The sequence below is a fragment of the Silene latifolia genome, chromosome 6, assembly GCF_048544455.1.
Source record: "Silene latifolia isolate original U9 population chromosome 6, ASM4854445v1, whole genome shotgun sequence".
Lineage (NCBI taxonomy): Eukaryota > Viridiplantae > Streptophyta > Magnoliopsida > Caryophyllales > Caryophyllaceae > Silene > Silene latifolia.
This window is the reverse complement of record NC_133531.1, coordinates 41,491,592-41,506,402: the sequence shown is the minus strand read 5'-3', so window position 1 is coordinate 41,506,402 and position 14,811 is coordinate 41,491,592. Positions and strand designations below refer to the sequence as shown.

Genomic DNA, 14,811 nt, shown 5'->3' with positions numbered 1-14,811 from the left:
ACAAACCCACTCAACTAAAAAGCACACATGGGGGTCGACAACAACAGACCAAGGAAAAAGGAGTTCGAGCCCGAGATCGGTAGAAAGCCCAACGAGTACCACCAGGCAAAGACACACCGCCAAAGGTAACCATAAAACGAGAGCCTGCTGGCCAGGAGACGTTAAATCAACCCAACAAGAAAACAATCACACCGAAAAATATTCGACGAAGAAAAAGGAACACCTGCTGGCCTGTAGAGTCGGAAACAATCGAGGAGACCACAAAAGGAAAATCGAAAACCACACACAAACGTAACTCCCAACATAACCGAGATGAGAAAATGGTTATGAAATTAAAAAGTTAACAATGAGGAGCAAAAGGTCATCGAAAAACGGCAACAGACCGTCGGCGAAGGACTGGTGGGGTGAATGTATAGGTTGATTTTGTGGGGAATTCAAGGTATGAGGAATGTTGAACCGCCAGAGATAGGATATGAGAGGAACCCATCTCCGGTGATTGGGTAGGGAGCGAAGGAGGGCGGCAAGTGTGGAGGGTGGAGGCGGTGGAGCAGAGATATCTGGGTTTAGGGATTTTCGGGGTTTAGGGTTCGTCCTTTTCTCGAGACTAATGTTGACAAAGCTGATGAAAGTGTACAAGTATTTTATTTATTTTGAGTGATTGTTTGTCCAATTAGTCTCATTATAGACGGATATATCCGTCTAAAGTGAAAGATGGGTCAAATATGCTTAAAGTGGTGATATCTTTGGGCGGTACCATATAATTTGTTGCTTGTCTTATGCTTAAAGTGAGTGGATATTTGGCCCGTCTATAACTATAGACGGATATCTTCCGTCTATAATGAGAATTTATGTTGTCCCAGATGAGAATAATTTTTAGTGAGTAATTAAGTTCAAAATAAAGAGAAACTAGAAATTGTTTATACTTTTTTGATCGATCAACTGCGATTTTTGAAAACCTTCCCTAAGCTAATTTCACTGCACTATCTTCTTTGACTCTGGAAGATTGTTTTTCAGCAAGGAGGTATATAATTATTTGGAGTAGATCGTTTTACACTAATTTACTGCAAAACAAATTACACAAGATCGAGTGCACTATCAAATTTATTTCTAAAAATATAAGAAATAAATTTTCTAACATGGGCACTAATAACCTAACTAGGGAAAGATAGTTGAAAATATAATCTTGAAAATCATTCCCCATTTAGATTATTAACTGTTGGAATATGTGTCCTCCGACAATAATGCGATCACAACTGTTGATCATGATGGTCACATGTTTAAATCTCGTTTTAAGAATACATGTGGGATGTAATAATTTTACAGTCAACTGGTCCACACATATCGGTAATGATTGGCTGACTAGAGTTTGACATTACTGTCGTGCGACGGTGGTGATCAGTTGATCCCGTTAGGTCATACCTATAGGGAAATACTCTTAATTGATTATTTAATTAATCGTATGCCGATACGAGTTAATTAAATTGCTTAAAAATTGACGGGTGATTTGTGAGTTAAGTTTACGTGTCTTATTGAAATTTTATTAAATGAGATACGGTCTAAGTAATCGAATTGTTTTATTACTTGGATAAAATTATTGTTTACGAAACAATTGATATTGAATTGAGATTGAATGAATGATTTATTATAAATACAAGACGTTGTGATTTATAATTGATAAACCGTTTTGGTACAAGTAATTATTTAATTACTAGTCGATTTTGTAAATGACATATTTTATGAGTATGTTGATTTTTAATATGTTAAAAATACATTACAATTTCATAAGACAAGTAACATGTCACATATGTCACAATTGACAAATGACAAAATAAAATGGACCATCCATTTTATGTTAAAAATGCCGAAATAGTGGAGGGAGTATTATGTTTAAATTGTGTTAAATATTTAAGTGGAAAACAATATGATTACACACCTACTTGTAGCCTTGCATGCCTATTTTTCTTGGGTAGAAAAACCAGCTCATGCATTGGGTTATACTCTCTCCTCCAACCGGTTTTTCCAAGTGAAAAACATAGAGTTTTTATCATTCATTCATTCACTTCTTCAACATATATTTTTCTAGTGTAAGAAATTATATACTCTCTACAATATGTGAAAATTCTAGAGAAATAAACTCACATAATTACTCCCTCTTGAACCGATTTTTCAAGAGCAAAATTATAATTTTTGTGTCAATTTTATAGTAAGACTTATATTATTTCTAGTACAAAATAATATTAGTTATTAAGAGATTTCCTTGGGTATATGCTTTTGGGAGAGATTCTAAACTTGAATCTTGTTCATCCATTATTGGAAAGCGCAAGAACTAACAAGAAGGAGATCTTGTTGGTGCCCATAAAACCGAAATTATCATAGTAAAGGTTGATGATTTCTTCTCTTTTAATTTAAGTTTGCATGCATAAGATTTGTAATTAATTTTATGACTAAATTAATTTGTAACATATTAGAATATGTCGAAATATAAGATATAGATTTCTAACAAGCGGTATCATGAGCCTTTGGTTGTTTGCATGGAAATCGGTTATAGTTTTTCCGAGTTATACGATTAACATATAAAAATTATAAATTTGTGTTTATTATGATATATCACGAAATCAATTATGCATGTTAAAGTTTCAGGTCCTAAAATGTATTTAGGATATTTTGGTTAATTTATGGATTTTTATTGTTCATTTTATATAATAATGGCATTAAAATGTGATTTTATGATAAAAATGTCATTTTTGGACTAAAATTAGCTAAACTTTGATTTTTCCAGTGGTTTTTGGATATATTTTCACATATATTATATTTTGATTACCTGTAACGTTTCATAATTTTATGAGTTTTTATGCTCGAAATATGGATTTTTCAAGATAAAATCGAATTTAAATGGAAAATTAGGTTAATATGAGTAATATTTTGAATCTGGTCATAGAAATTTAATATGTTGTCACATGCAATGTTACAAGATGTGTGTAAAATAATTGGCTATAATGAAGTCCTTATGTATGATTTATGAATTTTTGATGAAAAATAACATAAATAGTGACTTTAATTAGTGAAAAATTGCTAAAACATACTTCATGACTAAGTAAAAACGTAACATGTTGCATTTTATCACCTATTTCAGATCTAAAAGTGAAAAGTTAATAAAAATAATTTTTCTCATATGTTTATGGTAATAATTGATAAATCCGATAAACCGCAACATTGTTTTTCTCGATAAATTTCGAAAATTTTAACCTAAGTTTTTGAATATTATGAGTGTTATGGTATTTTTCCAGAATTTTCATGAGTTTAAATTTCAAATTTCAAATTTATTTGAAATTTTTATGATTTATTTGAAGTTTATAGCATAATTTTGTATTTTTGGAGCCATTTATGAACAATATTAAGATATCAAGTTTAATTATTGTCAAATGTTAGCGGAGACTAATTTTTAGTCCTAAGATGGTTAGGGTAATTAACTTGTACATAAATATGAATTTATGTAATTATTGTGATTTTAATAAGTTAAATCACGCAAATCCGTAAAAACCGATTAATATACGATATTGGCTCCTTAAAGGCGATTTAGCATAAAATTGGCATGTTCATACATATTATAATGCTGTATTTTATTTATGATTGTCATAATTTTTATATTATGTAATTTTACATAGTATGGCCTTAGTTTTAATTGATATTACCCGAAATGTATGGGAATATCGATTCGGTTGTAATTTATTGTGATCTCGTATCACCGTTTTGTAATTTAATATATTTATTTTTATTTTAATTACAAATGTATAATAGGAAATTATGTAATTTGTTATGTAATTTATTTATTCCGGAGTTCCTTGAAGACGGTGTCACTCGAGAAGGCGATCCATCAAAGAAAGTATTGCCTTGGAATGCGTGCCAAGATTGAAGTTCAAGGGACCAAAGGAGTTGGTTTCCGAATTTGTAATAGTTTATTAGATTTACTATTTTAGGAAGGCCATACTAGGATTTTATTTTTATGCTTTGCATTTTATTTATATGTTGCATGCATCGCTAAATCGCCATAACTAAACATGCATTTTAAATCGAGTTTATCGACCGTGTCAATTACAATTATCGTAGTTCACCGCTTTAGTTCACTTAAAACGTGATAGATAATAAATTGACATGACCTCTCGCTAAAATAAACAATTGAGACTTAGCCTTACCAAAAAGTAGAAACCATGAAAACCTATTTCATGAGGGAGTGCGCTCGGCCACACCGGGGTACAAACCTTGTTACGTAGGGGAAGTGGGTGATAAATGTCTATCCACCGAATTCATGTTGATAAGGGATGAATCGGCTACACCATGCCCAAGTTGATGTGGATTTGGATCATGGACACATTTATTCGAAATTTGGGTTGAACTCAACAAAAGTATTGATAAGGGATGAATCGGCCACACCGTGCCCTTATCGGATGTGTTTTGGGCTAAAGATAAATGTTAATGTAATATTATCGACCAATAGTTCTAAAAGTAGAATCGATTAAAGAGTTAATCCACCGAGTTATATTGATAAGGGATGAATCGGCCACACCGTGCCCAAGTTAATATGAATTTGGATCTTGGAATCATTTATCATAGTTGGGTAGAGGTCACTATGTAAATGCTATACTTGTTTACAAGTATTATTAATAAAACGATAAATGTTAAGTTTTCCACTATTCCGTTATCATATTGTTCTAATTCTTTACAACAATTCATATACGATATCATTTCGTTTTAGTTCAAATCTCCATTAAAACATCGTAACTAAAGACAAAATTTGAATTTTTCTTCTAAAAACCTCGTATTATCCATTGTAAGGATCTCTTGTGAAGAATATAGATAAAAGTTATTCGTGATCAAAAGGATTTTTGATTCTTGACTAACATATCTACTTATAATGAATTGTTTCTCATATGCTTAATTGAGTTAAGTACTTTGAAACGTTTTGGTAACTAGATTTGTTTGAAATCAAAATTGACCAAAATACCACAACCACTTCAATGAAAGTTTTAGGACTAAACAAATGAATTGAAGAGTATTCTTCATGAAATTCAATTTTGCTTCTCTAAGCAAAGATTCATTGAAATGAGTGAGAGCATTCTCTTAAACCGTTATGAAAAGGACGAAGTTCAAAGAAGTAAATTAGAATGGAATTTATACAAGGTAATGTTAAAAGTAAATTTATTGAGAATAACGATACTAAACCTATCAATCCCGACCAATAAAGTTCCCATTGTCTTAAATGTTGGACACTAGAAAGGAAACTACCCCAAGTTGTTAAAGAATAAGCAAGTTAGTTGTGGGACATCTAATAAGACTTAGTTCTTTATTTATTTGATTGACATAAATTTTGCTAGTACTACTTCGTCAATATTAGAAACAAGTGGAGGTTTTCATCATTGTATTTGATACATAGGATGATTAGAATATGACGACTAGCAACCATGATGTTGAGGGATAGAGTCATTGTGTAATCAATCTAGTTTTGGGTTTATAGTTGTACTTAATTATGACTATTAAGTGCATAAATTCTAAATAAGAATATAAACTTGTTAAGATACAAAGAGGTTTCACTTTTGTGACCCTATACACCACGATTTCATGTATGGCTAGCCCATTATCAAGGTGATTATATTCTAAACCAAACTAGAATGATATATCATAAAGATGATGCAAGACTCAAATTGGTAACCCAAGATTAAACCTTAATTCTGGAATGATGAACGCAAAGAGTTATCGAGTACTCTTGGAACCATTAGATTGTTAATCTTATGGTATATGCGTATCTTGTATTCAAAGCAAGATGTCTCGTGCTTTTGGTTGAAAAGGAGATCGAGGTTGTAAATCATTGATCCAAAATAGGTTGATCATTTTCTTTTACCAACAATTTAAGTTGACGCTAATATGTTCACTTAATAAGGTAAATAGAGAAATCTTTGAAGAAGTTCAAAGAGTTCAAAGAATCACGATTTAGTCGTGATGTGATTATCAAAGTGAAGACTTTGATATAAGCCAAAGGAAATGTGATATAGTATCACAAATTAATCTCTCTTAGCACGCATTATGGGATAATGTGTGGTTGGATAAGAAATCAAACGTTATTCGATATGGTTTGAACTTTAATCAAGTTACTTTGAGTTACTTGATCCTTTTTGGGGATTTTATCATTTTGTCTAAATTATTTTTCCCTAAATCTAAAACGAATATGAGATATGAGATGGTAGGGTACCATGTTTGTAAGTTTTTCAAAAGAAACAAATGCTCATTTTTCCTTACTATAATCACGAGTACAACGGGTTTGTGGCTCGTGAAGCTGTCTTTCTAGAATACAAGTTTATTTCTAGAAGACAGAGTGGGAGAAATTATTCAAGAGCCACAAAGAATGTTATGTCGCAAGAAACTGGTCTTTCTTGGCTACATGAGACGTTTTGTATAAAACGTTGTTTCTTCAAAACCTAGGAGGTTAAAGTCATCACTTGTTGAAGATGATGAATTAGTGTTACTTTTAAGAAAGTAAAGAGCTTACAACTTACAAAGAAATTATTTGATTCAAGTTACTTCTGGAAAGTAATGTGAATTCATGACTTACATGAGAGTGTTTAAGTCACAACTCAATACAAGGCTTAGAGCCATGAAAATCCGAAATAAATTCCAAGTGAATTGTTAGATATCAAAGCTTGATTGGTTGCAAAGGGTTTTGCACTAGTTAAAATGCTTAAGTCTATTTGGATCTTCTTAGGGATTGTGTTTCAGTATGATGATATACATATAGCAAGTGAATCTAAAACTCACTTCTTAAATTAGAAGGAATGTATTCAATACATATCTTGAGTTTTGTAGATTCTTGAAATCCTAAGATAATGTGAAAGTTAAGAGAGGGTCTTAAGTAGGACATCAATGAGTTGGAATCAATGTTTTTGATCATGTTATAAAACGTTTCTCAATAAGTTGAGAAGTTGTGTTTATACATGAATTTTAGTGGGAGTTACGGAAATTTTAATTAGTCTTATATGTGGATGACATATTGATCATTGGGAATGATTTGACACTTATGGAGTATTATAATACATCTTTAATATCCGAATTTATGGAGATAAATCTACATGATATTAGCATCAAATAAGAAGTCTTATGTTGATAAGATTCTTGATTAGTTCAATCGAGTTGAACATGTTTGATTGATTCCCTTTGCTTCCGCTGCCGGATCAATTAAATAGGAAATGATGTATAACACTTCATATACTTTGAGTATGATGAATTGTTTCAAATCGAATTTAAGTAATAGTTACCATGTAAGCCATAAAAATTACCCTTAAGTGCTTGCAGAAGCATTAAGGATGTAATGCAAAGTGTTTTTGATGCAATTTTGTGTAAGGGTGTTACACAAGTGACAATTGACAATTGAGATTGCGCATGGTTTCAGACAAAACCATAATCAAAACACATTAGGAGGGTTAAGATACCATTGTGGCTATGTTATTTAAGAAATAGATTTTCTAGAATCGTTCTAGGCAATAAAGAACAATGAGAAATATTTACAACAGAAATTGAGTACACTTGCAATCATGGGTTGTGCAAGAGGGATGAGTCCCGTACACTGTGAAAACAGTGGGAGCTATTTTAAGGCAAGAAAGCCTATGTCTAGATTGGATCTAGACACGTACTCAGAAAGTTTTCTAATGCAAATGTATACATTACGAAAGGAAAACAAGTATGTAGCAAGGTTGAGCAGGGAGTTGCTAAGACCTACTTACAATGCCTATTCATAGGCTTAACATGATGAGTCATGTCATTTCAATTGAATTGAGATAAACAACTACATACAAGATCTAAATTGGATTATAGAATATGAAGTAGTAATCAAGTATTGACTACTCATATGATAATCACATTTGTCGTTCGAGTTTTTAAAATCTAAAAAAACTCCTTTTATACTTTGTTACATCCAAACGGGTTGTGTAGATAATATTGAACCCCGTTAAAGTGAACGTGGATGAACATGGTATTCGCCCATAGTCACTTGTATGAGGTGACGTCTCGAAGTGACTAGAGTGTGATGCGATTGATGGCAAGTTCAAGTGTCATAGAGTCATGTGAGATGACTAGTCGATCACATAGGCAGACTATTAGGAACACTTTGTCGGGCCTTATGACCGCTTATAGAGTTCTAGCAAATTTATATAGCCTGGTCGTGGCGAGAGCTACTATAGTATTCTAATGAGTCGATTCTTTTGACTAAAGACTGTTCGCCTAAGGTGGCAGAGTTTCAGATTAACTTTTATTTGTGTTACTACGACCTTCGTAAATGGAGTCAAATGGGCATATTTTGGGTTATGATGGCTGTGGCTAGTCGAAGGGAATAAGTGCAATAGGAATTGTCCACCCCTTGTCAGGGTTATAACAATATCTCAGGGTCACTCGAGGAGTAATGAACTGGAAATGCGTGGCCACGCTCGGAAGGTATCTATGGTAGATAATTCCGGTCAATCAGTTATTCTCCAGATCGAGGAAACCACTCTCGATATGATCACTTGCAAGTACGACCCGAAAGACATCTTGCATTGAGTGGGAGATAGTAATAGGACAAGAGAATTGGTGACGCACACTTGTCGAGGACAAGTGGGATATTGTTGGAATATGTGTCCTCCGACAATAATGCGATCACAACTGTTGATCATGATGATCACATGTTTAAATCTCGTTTTAAGAATACATGTAGGATGTAATAATTTTACAGTCAATTGGTCCACACATATCGGTAATGATTGGCTGACTAGAGTTTGACATTACTGTCGTGCGACGGTGGTGATCAGTTGATCCCCTTAGGTCATACCTATAGGGAAATACTCTTAATTGATTATTTAATTAATCGTATGCCGATACGAGTTAATTAAATTGCTTAAAAATTGACGGGTGATTTGTGAGTTAAGTTTACGTGTCTTATTGTAATTTTATTAAATGAGATACGGTCTAAGTAATCGAATTGTTTTATTACTTGGATAAAATTATTGTTTACGAAACAATTGATATTGAATTGAGATTGAATGAATGATTTATTATAAATACAAGACGTTGTGATTTATAATTGATAAACCGTTTTGGTACAAGTAATTACGAATTACTAGTCGATTTTGTAAATGACATATTTTATGAGTATGTTGATTTTTAATATGTTAAAAATACATTACAATTTCATAAGACAAGTAACATGTCACATATGTCACAATTGACAAATGACAAAATAAAATGGACCATCCATTTTATGTTAAAAATGCCGAAATAGTGGAGGGAGTATTATGTTTAAATTGTGTTAAATATTTAAGTGGAAAAAAATATGATTACACACCTGCTTGTAGCCTTGCATGCGTATTTTTCTTGGGTAGAAAAACAAGCTCATGCTGTGACACCCCTCGATGAGGCATCAAAAGAACTATTAAATCTAAGCGGAAAAATAAGGGATTTTTAAAACCTTTAAAGTTTAAAGTGTGAATCCACCATAAGTGATCAAACGAAAATGAAAAGTAAGATGAATAAGTTTTACAATTAAAAACGAAGGGCGTTGGGGAAAAGATATCCCACGAATAAACACAAGTCTAACTATAGGTGAGTCTAGGCAAACTATAACTAAGGTCCAAGGTTCAACGTTCTCGCTAGCTCACACGTCTTCCCCATAATCTGCATCACAAACCTGTCATTCATGTAAACATGAACGCCACAGTCAGTGGGGAGTAACTCAGGGTTCTCCCAGCCACAATATGACAAAATGCACATAAGCAAGAACTTAATTAAACATATTGATCATGCATCATACTTGAATAATATGAACAAGGGAATATAAACGATATTCATAATGAGATAGGCACATTGCATTCTTAATGAGATAGGCATGGTACATTATATTAAACATGCATTCAAGGTAACCAAAACATGGATATGAGATTAGGCATCGAATCATATGAAGAAGGTAAACAACGGATCAATTGAATAGAAAATACATGGATGGAAACCAATAGCCATTACTTGAAAACCTCTTAACAACCATAGCACGGGACGTGGCTACTAATGTCACATTCATACTTATGGCTTGCATCTCACCATAAGAACGTATGGGAACATCAATCCCGGCGATCATATCGCAACTAGGGGTTGCATCTCACCACTAGTATCCGATAGGACCAAGACTCTCACAAACAATCATAGAAGACGTGCACTCGCGTATATAAGAACACGCCAATGACCGTAACAAGCAAGACATTTACAAAGGATTGACTCAAAACAAGACAAACCTCTAGACTCCAACCTCTTGGTAGGACGACGATCATAATACGGTCCTAGTCTAAACCTGGATCCAGACTCTCGGGATGGGCGACACCCGATTCGACAAACGATACCAAATCGTATCCAAGACTCGAAACATGGCACGCACTCGTATCCAAAGGTCGAGTAACCTCTAATCGGAAACATGGCAAGCACTCGTATCCAAAGGTCCGAAGAAAGGCGGAAGGATATCCTAATTCGGAAACATGGCACGCACTCGTACCAAAGGTCCAAAGAAGGAAAGATAACCCAATCCGGAAACATGGCTCACACTCGTGACCAAAGGTCCGAAAGGGGTAAATAGGGAAAGTCAAGTCGTCACACAATGTAAGTCGTCACACTTGGGTCACAAATACGAGTGGAAAAGATTGCACAAACATAACATAAACAATTCATGTGAAGCATGCATAAGTATAAAGGTATAAGAAACATCAAGTACTCCCATGATAAAAGAGTATCAATACATCATACACAAGCATTAGAACCAAATTTAAGATGCATACCCAACAAGAAACTCAAAACCCAATCTATAACAACAAGTTTAGTACTCGACTACAACAAGGGTCAACTTCAAACGATCATAACTTGAGTTCTATACATGATAATGAGGTGAAACCAGTTGGAGGTGATAGCTTATCCTCTTACGGTTCTAACGGTAGGTCATAAGCCCCAAACAAACAAGTAACGAAGAAGTTATGGCCATTTTAAGAAAACTGGTCCAGGCTGAGTGCGCAGCCTGCGCCGAGGTGCGCAGCCTGCGCCGTGGTGCTGATTTGCACGACACAACAACTCACCTTCATCCCCAAATCATTTTTTTACCATGCCAATACAATCCTAATTCCACCATATATTACCCAAGCAACTATATACAAGTATTAAGGGTGAAATCAAAGCATAAAAGAGGGATTAAAACACAAGGTTCGATTCAAATTCAAACAATTCCAAACTAACAAATTCGTGACATAATTAAACACAATTATTAAGCATGAATAAGACGGTTTCTTTACTAATTCATCCATATAAACATTCATGTAACCCAAAGGATTGGAAATTCCTTCAACTAACCATGAGATGGTTTCTCATACAAACTCATTCAACAACAAACATGTGAAACAAGAAAAGATTCAAACTTTAACATACATATGAACAAACTACAACATATAAACACACAAATTTGACATAATGTCGAGTAACCCATCACCGTTACCTTTTTGCACTTAAATCCACAATATACTCATCTACCTTTCAAGAATCCACTTCCGGGTTAACTAATCTTTCTCCTAGACACGAGAAAACACAAATTAAGACTAAGAATCGAAACTAGAAAAAGGGTACCATGTGTAATATGGGTCGACAGCCCTAAACAAGGAGGAAAGTCGGAGTCTTTCTTACCTAGAAAGATGGAGGGCGATGAGAGGAAGAGATAGACGCGAAAATCACTTGATTCGGATAGGAATTGAGCAAGTTATGGTGTTTTGAAGATTTGTAAGAGGAGAGTATGAAAATGGTGTTTGTGTTTGTGGTGGTGTTGCTGAAATTGTGAGGAAGGAGGAGGGGTTAGGGTTTCCCTCATTATTTTGATGAGGAGGAAGGAGTAGTAGGTGAGTCCATTGGTCATACTAGGCCCAATAAGCAAAATTGAGTCGATATACACATGAATTTACGTCTCAAGCCCACTACAACTCAAGACGGAAAATATTATTATTATTATCATTATTATCCGACCAAAATATTTATTTTGTATAACTTAAGCTTTAAAAATATAATATTTATAAAAATCATGTTTAATAATGAAATTAATGAAATTAAATAATTTAAAATATAAATAAGACAATAAAATGGTTAATTAAATTATAAATGTCAAAATGGAAAATTCGCGGGTGTTACAATCACCCCATCTTTTAAAAAGTTTCGTCCTCGAAACTTGAAGGTAGAAAAGAAAGGTTATAAAAAGTTAAACAGAACTTTTAAAATTGGTAACCAAAACATTAAAAGGTTACTTATCGTAAGAATCAAAATCCTTTTTAAGTCTCAAATAAAATTTTAAAACAGAACGATTCTCATCAAAGGAACGAAAATGCTCTCGTTGCGCATTCAAGAACATCACATTCCAAATCGAAGATATGGTCAAAAGCAAATTATTTGTATAAATCGAAAATCAAAATACTTTCAAAAACATTAATGAAGAGTTTTCAAAGTATAAGTCTCATTCATGGAACGAAATTGCTCTTGTCGTGCACACAAGAACGCTAACTTTCCAAGTCAAAGACAAATTTAAAACAGAAATCACTCGCCGACAAGCGTAGAACAAGTTATTAAACGTTTCAAATAACGAGTTCTAACATCCGATCAACGTCAAAATCGAAAGAAAAAGGTAATTCACTCAAGTTTTCAAATTTCCGAAAATATAATATTAAACTCTGACAAAGGAATCATAAGTAGGTCAAAGCTAGTTAGAAATTGAGCAAAATTAAAAGTAACTCGGGTTTAGCAATTAAAATCAATAAAAAGAAGTTGTACTCATAGAACAAAAGGAGAACTAAATCAAATTCCCATTTTCAAACCTTTAAAATAGGTAGGGTTTTATAAAAGTAACATAAACTTTTAACAATGGATCAAAAGTGGTAGCTTGAAATGTTTAGAAATAGTACGAAATGAAGAGAACTTAGATATCATGAACACAAGGTACGCTAAGAGGGTTCAAACTTTACCAACAAAAGAGCTATGATGAACTTCCTAGGAGAAGTGTTGAAATCGAGTCTACGAGGATATCAAAGATTGAATTTCACAAGTTACGGGTATCAAATTTAAAGGAGGAGCATGATGAAGCGAAGAAGAGAGGTATGAACGGAAATGCTTATGCTTAAGGAAGGAAGGAATTTAAACAACAAGGAAACGCCAGAAAGACAAATCTCAAACAACAAAGTCATCCTGAACGGTAACTCATAACCACATAACTCCCAAGAATTTCCTCAAAATACTTGCACACTTTACTCCTATGCTATCCCGTGGGTCAAGTCACTCCACCACAATTGTGATTCCATAACCCTCAAATATAAGTCATCTATAAACGATTTTCACGAAAAATCAAAACTACTAACAAAGTTACACACATAACCAACTATCGACTACTAGGAGTTCTCACTATGGTAAAATCCTTAATCAAAGGTCAAAATCTCAAGGTCTTCATACTTTCTAACACTCCAAACCAAAATCTTATTCACACCCGAATTCACAAGCATAGATGATCACATTCCCCAAATCATAAAGACCACCAACCAAAAGTAAATAGGTTTGTCATACAATTTTTCCTACCCAACTCAACTCGAGTTCCACTAATCCAATTTTGACGAAATCAAGGTTCACAAAGAATCCTCAAAGAGCATCTCACTCACTCTACAACGTAGCCAACAATGCCATCACTCCACTAAAGAAACAAGAGCAATAACTAGGTCAAGAAAAGATAGGAAATTTCAATGGGATACATAAACATGACGAGGTGTGTGATTAAAGGAGTCAATAGTAAAGGTAACTAGTTAACACCAGTAAGAGACATTAGAATTAGAGAGGTATTCAAGGCAAGGAAATGACAAGTAAACTTTTATACTTAAGGAATAAATCTAATCAAGGTATGAACGAAGGGAAGGAAGATGATTAAAGGTACGAAGGGGGATTTTAAGGCTTAAACCATACGCTTTCTAAGACTTAAGGTTCTCTCTAACAAGGCCACGCCTATTAGGATATCGTACCGTCATAACAAAACGACCAAATTTCAAAACGAGGGTCAAGGCAATTCATCTCATTCCTTATATGCAAGTCTCTCTTAAAGGATTACACCTCTATGACCGATCAAGGTAAAAATAAACGCTCGCTTAAGGGTTGATAAATTGGTTAGATTCGTTGTTCACCTAACCTATCACATATTAGGATTTATCTAAAGCAAATCCACCACTCTAGTATAAAAGCACCCATTTACCTCAAGTACTTGACACAACCTCAATGTTCCTAAAACCATAGGGTTAACAAAGACTTCTCAATACTAAGTCTCTCTCAACTCAAGAACCCTCAAGGGTCAGCTAATATCAAATCACATCACCAATCCATTATGGTCATCAACATACCATTATCCTTTCTAGTTACTAAAACAAATGCTAAAACTTCCAAACAATGTAGCTTACTCTCACTCTCATACCATACCTCAAGTGGGAATCAATATCACTCACTTAAACCAATTAATAATCCCACAATTAGCATTTCTCATATGGTCACATGTACATTATCAAACTCTCATATCCAAAGTGATTACGAAAGCCATTCACAAACTCGACTTACTTAATAAATCCTACATCCTCAAATCCACCATTCAGTTTCATCCATTTTAAGTCAAGTACTAAGCATTAGTATCCCAAGGCACGTCTCACTACACTTCCCAAGGTTTTCAAATCTTAACCATAAACAACAAGCCAAGTTCTATAACCT

General features: G+C 33.8%; 1 long non-coding RNA gene across 1 annotated transcript; it reads right to left on the bottom strand.

Moving 5' to 3' along the window:
- Positions 1–9,505: 9,505 nt before the first annotated feature.
- LOC141658727 (uncharacterized) lies at positions 9,506–11,906 on the bottom strand. Its single transcript, XR_012549376.1, has 3 exons — positions 11,725–11,906; positions 11,540–11,612; positions 9,506–9,703 (listed from the first exon to the last, which is right to left on the bottom strand). It is a non-coding gene; the product is annotated as an uncharacterized LOC141658727 (long non-coding RNA).
- Between the last annotated feature and the right edge of the window lie 2,905 nt (positions 11,907–14,811).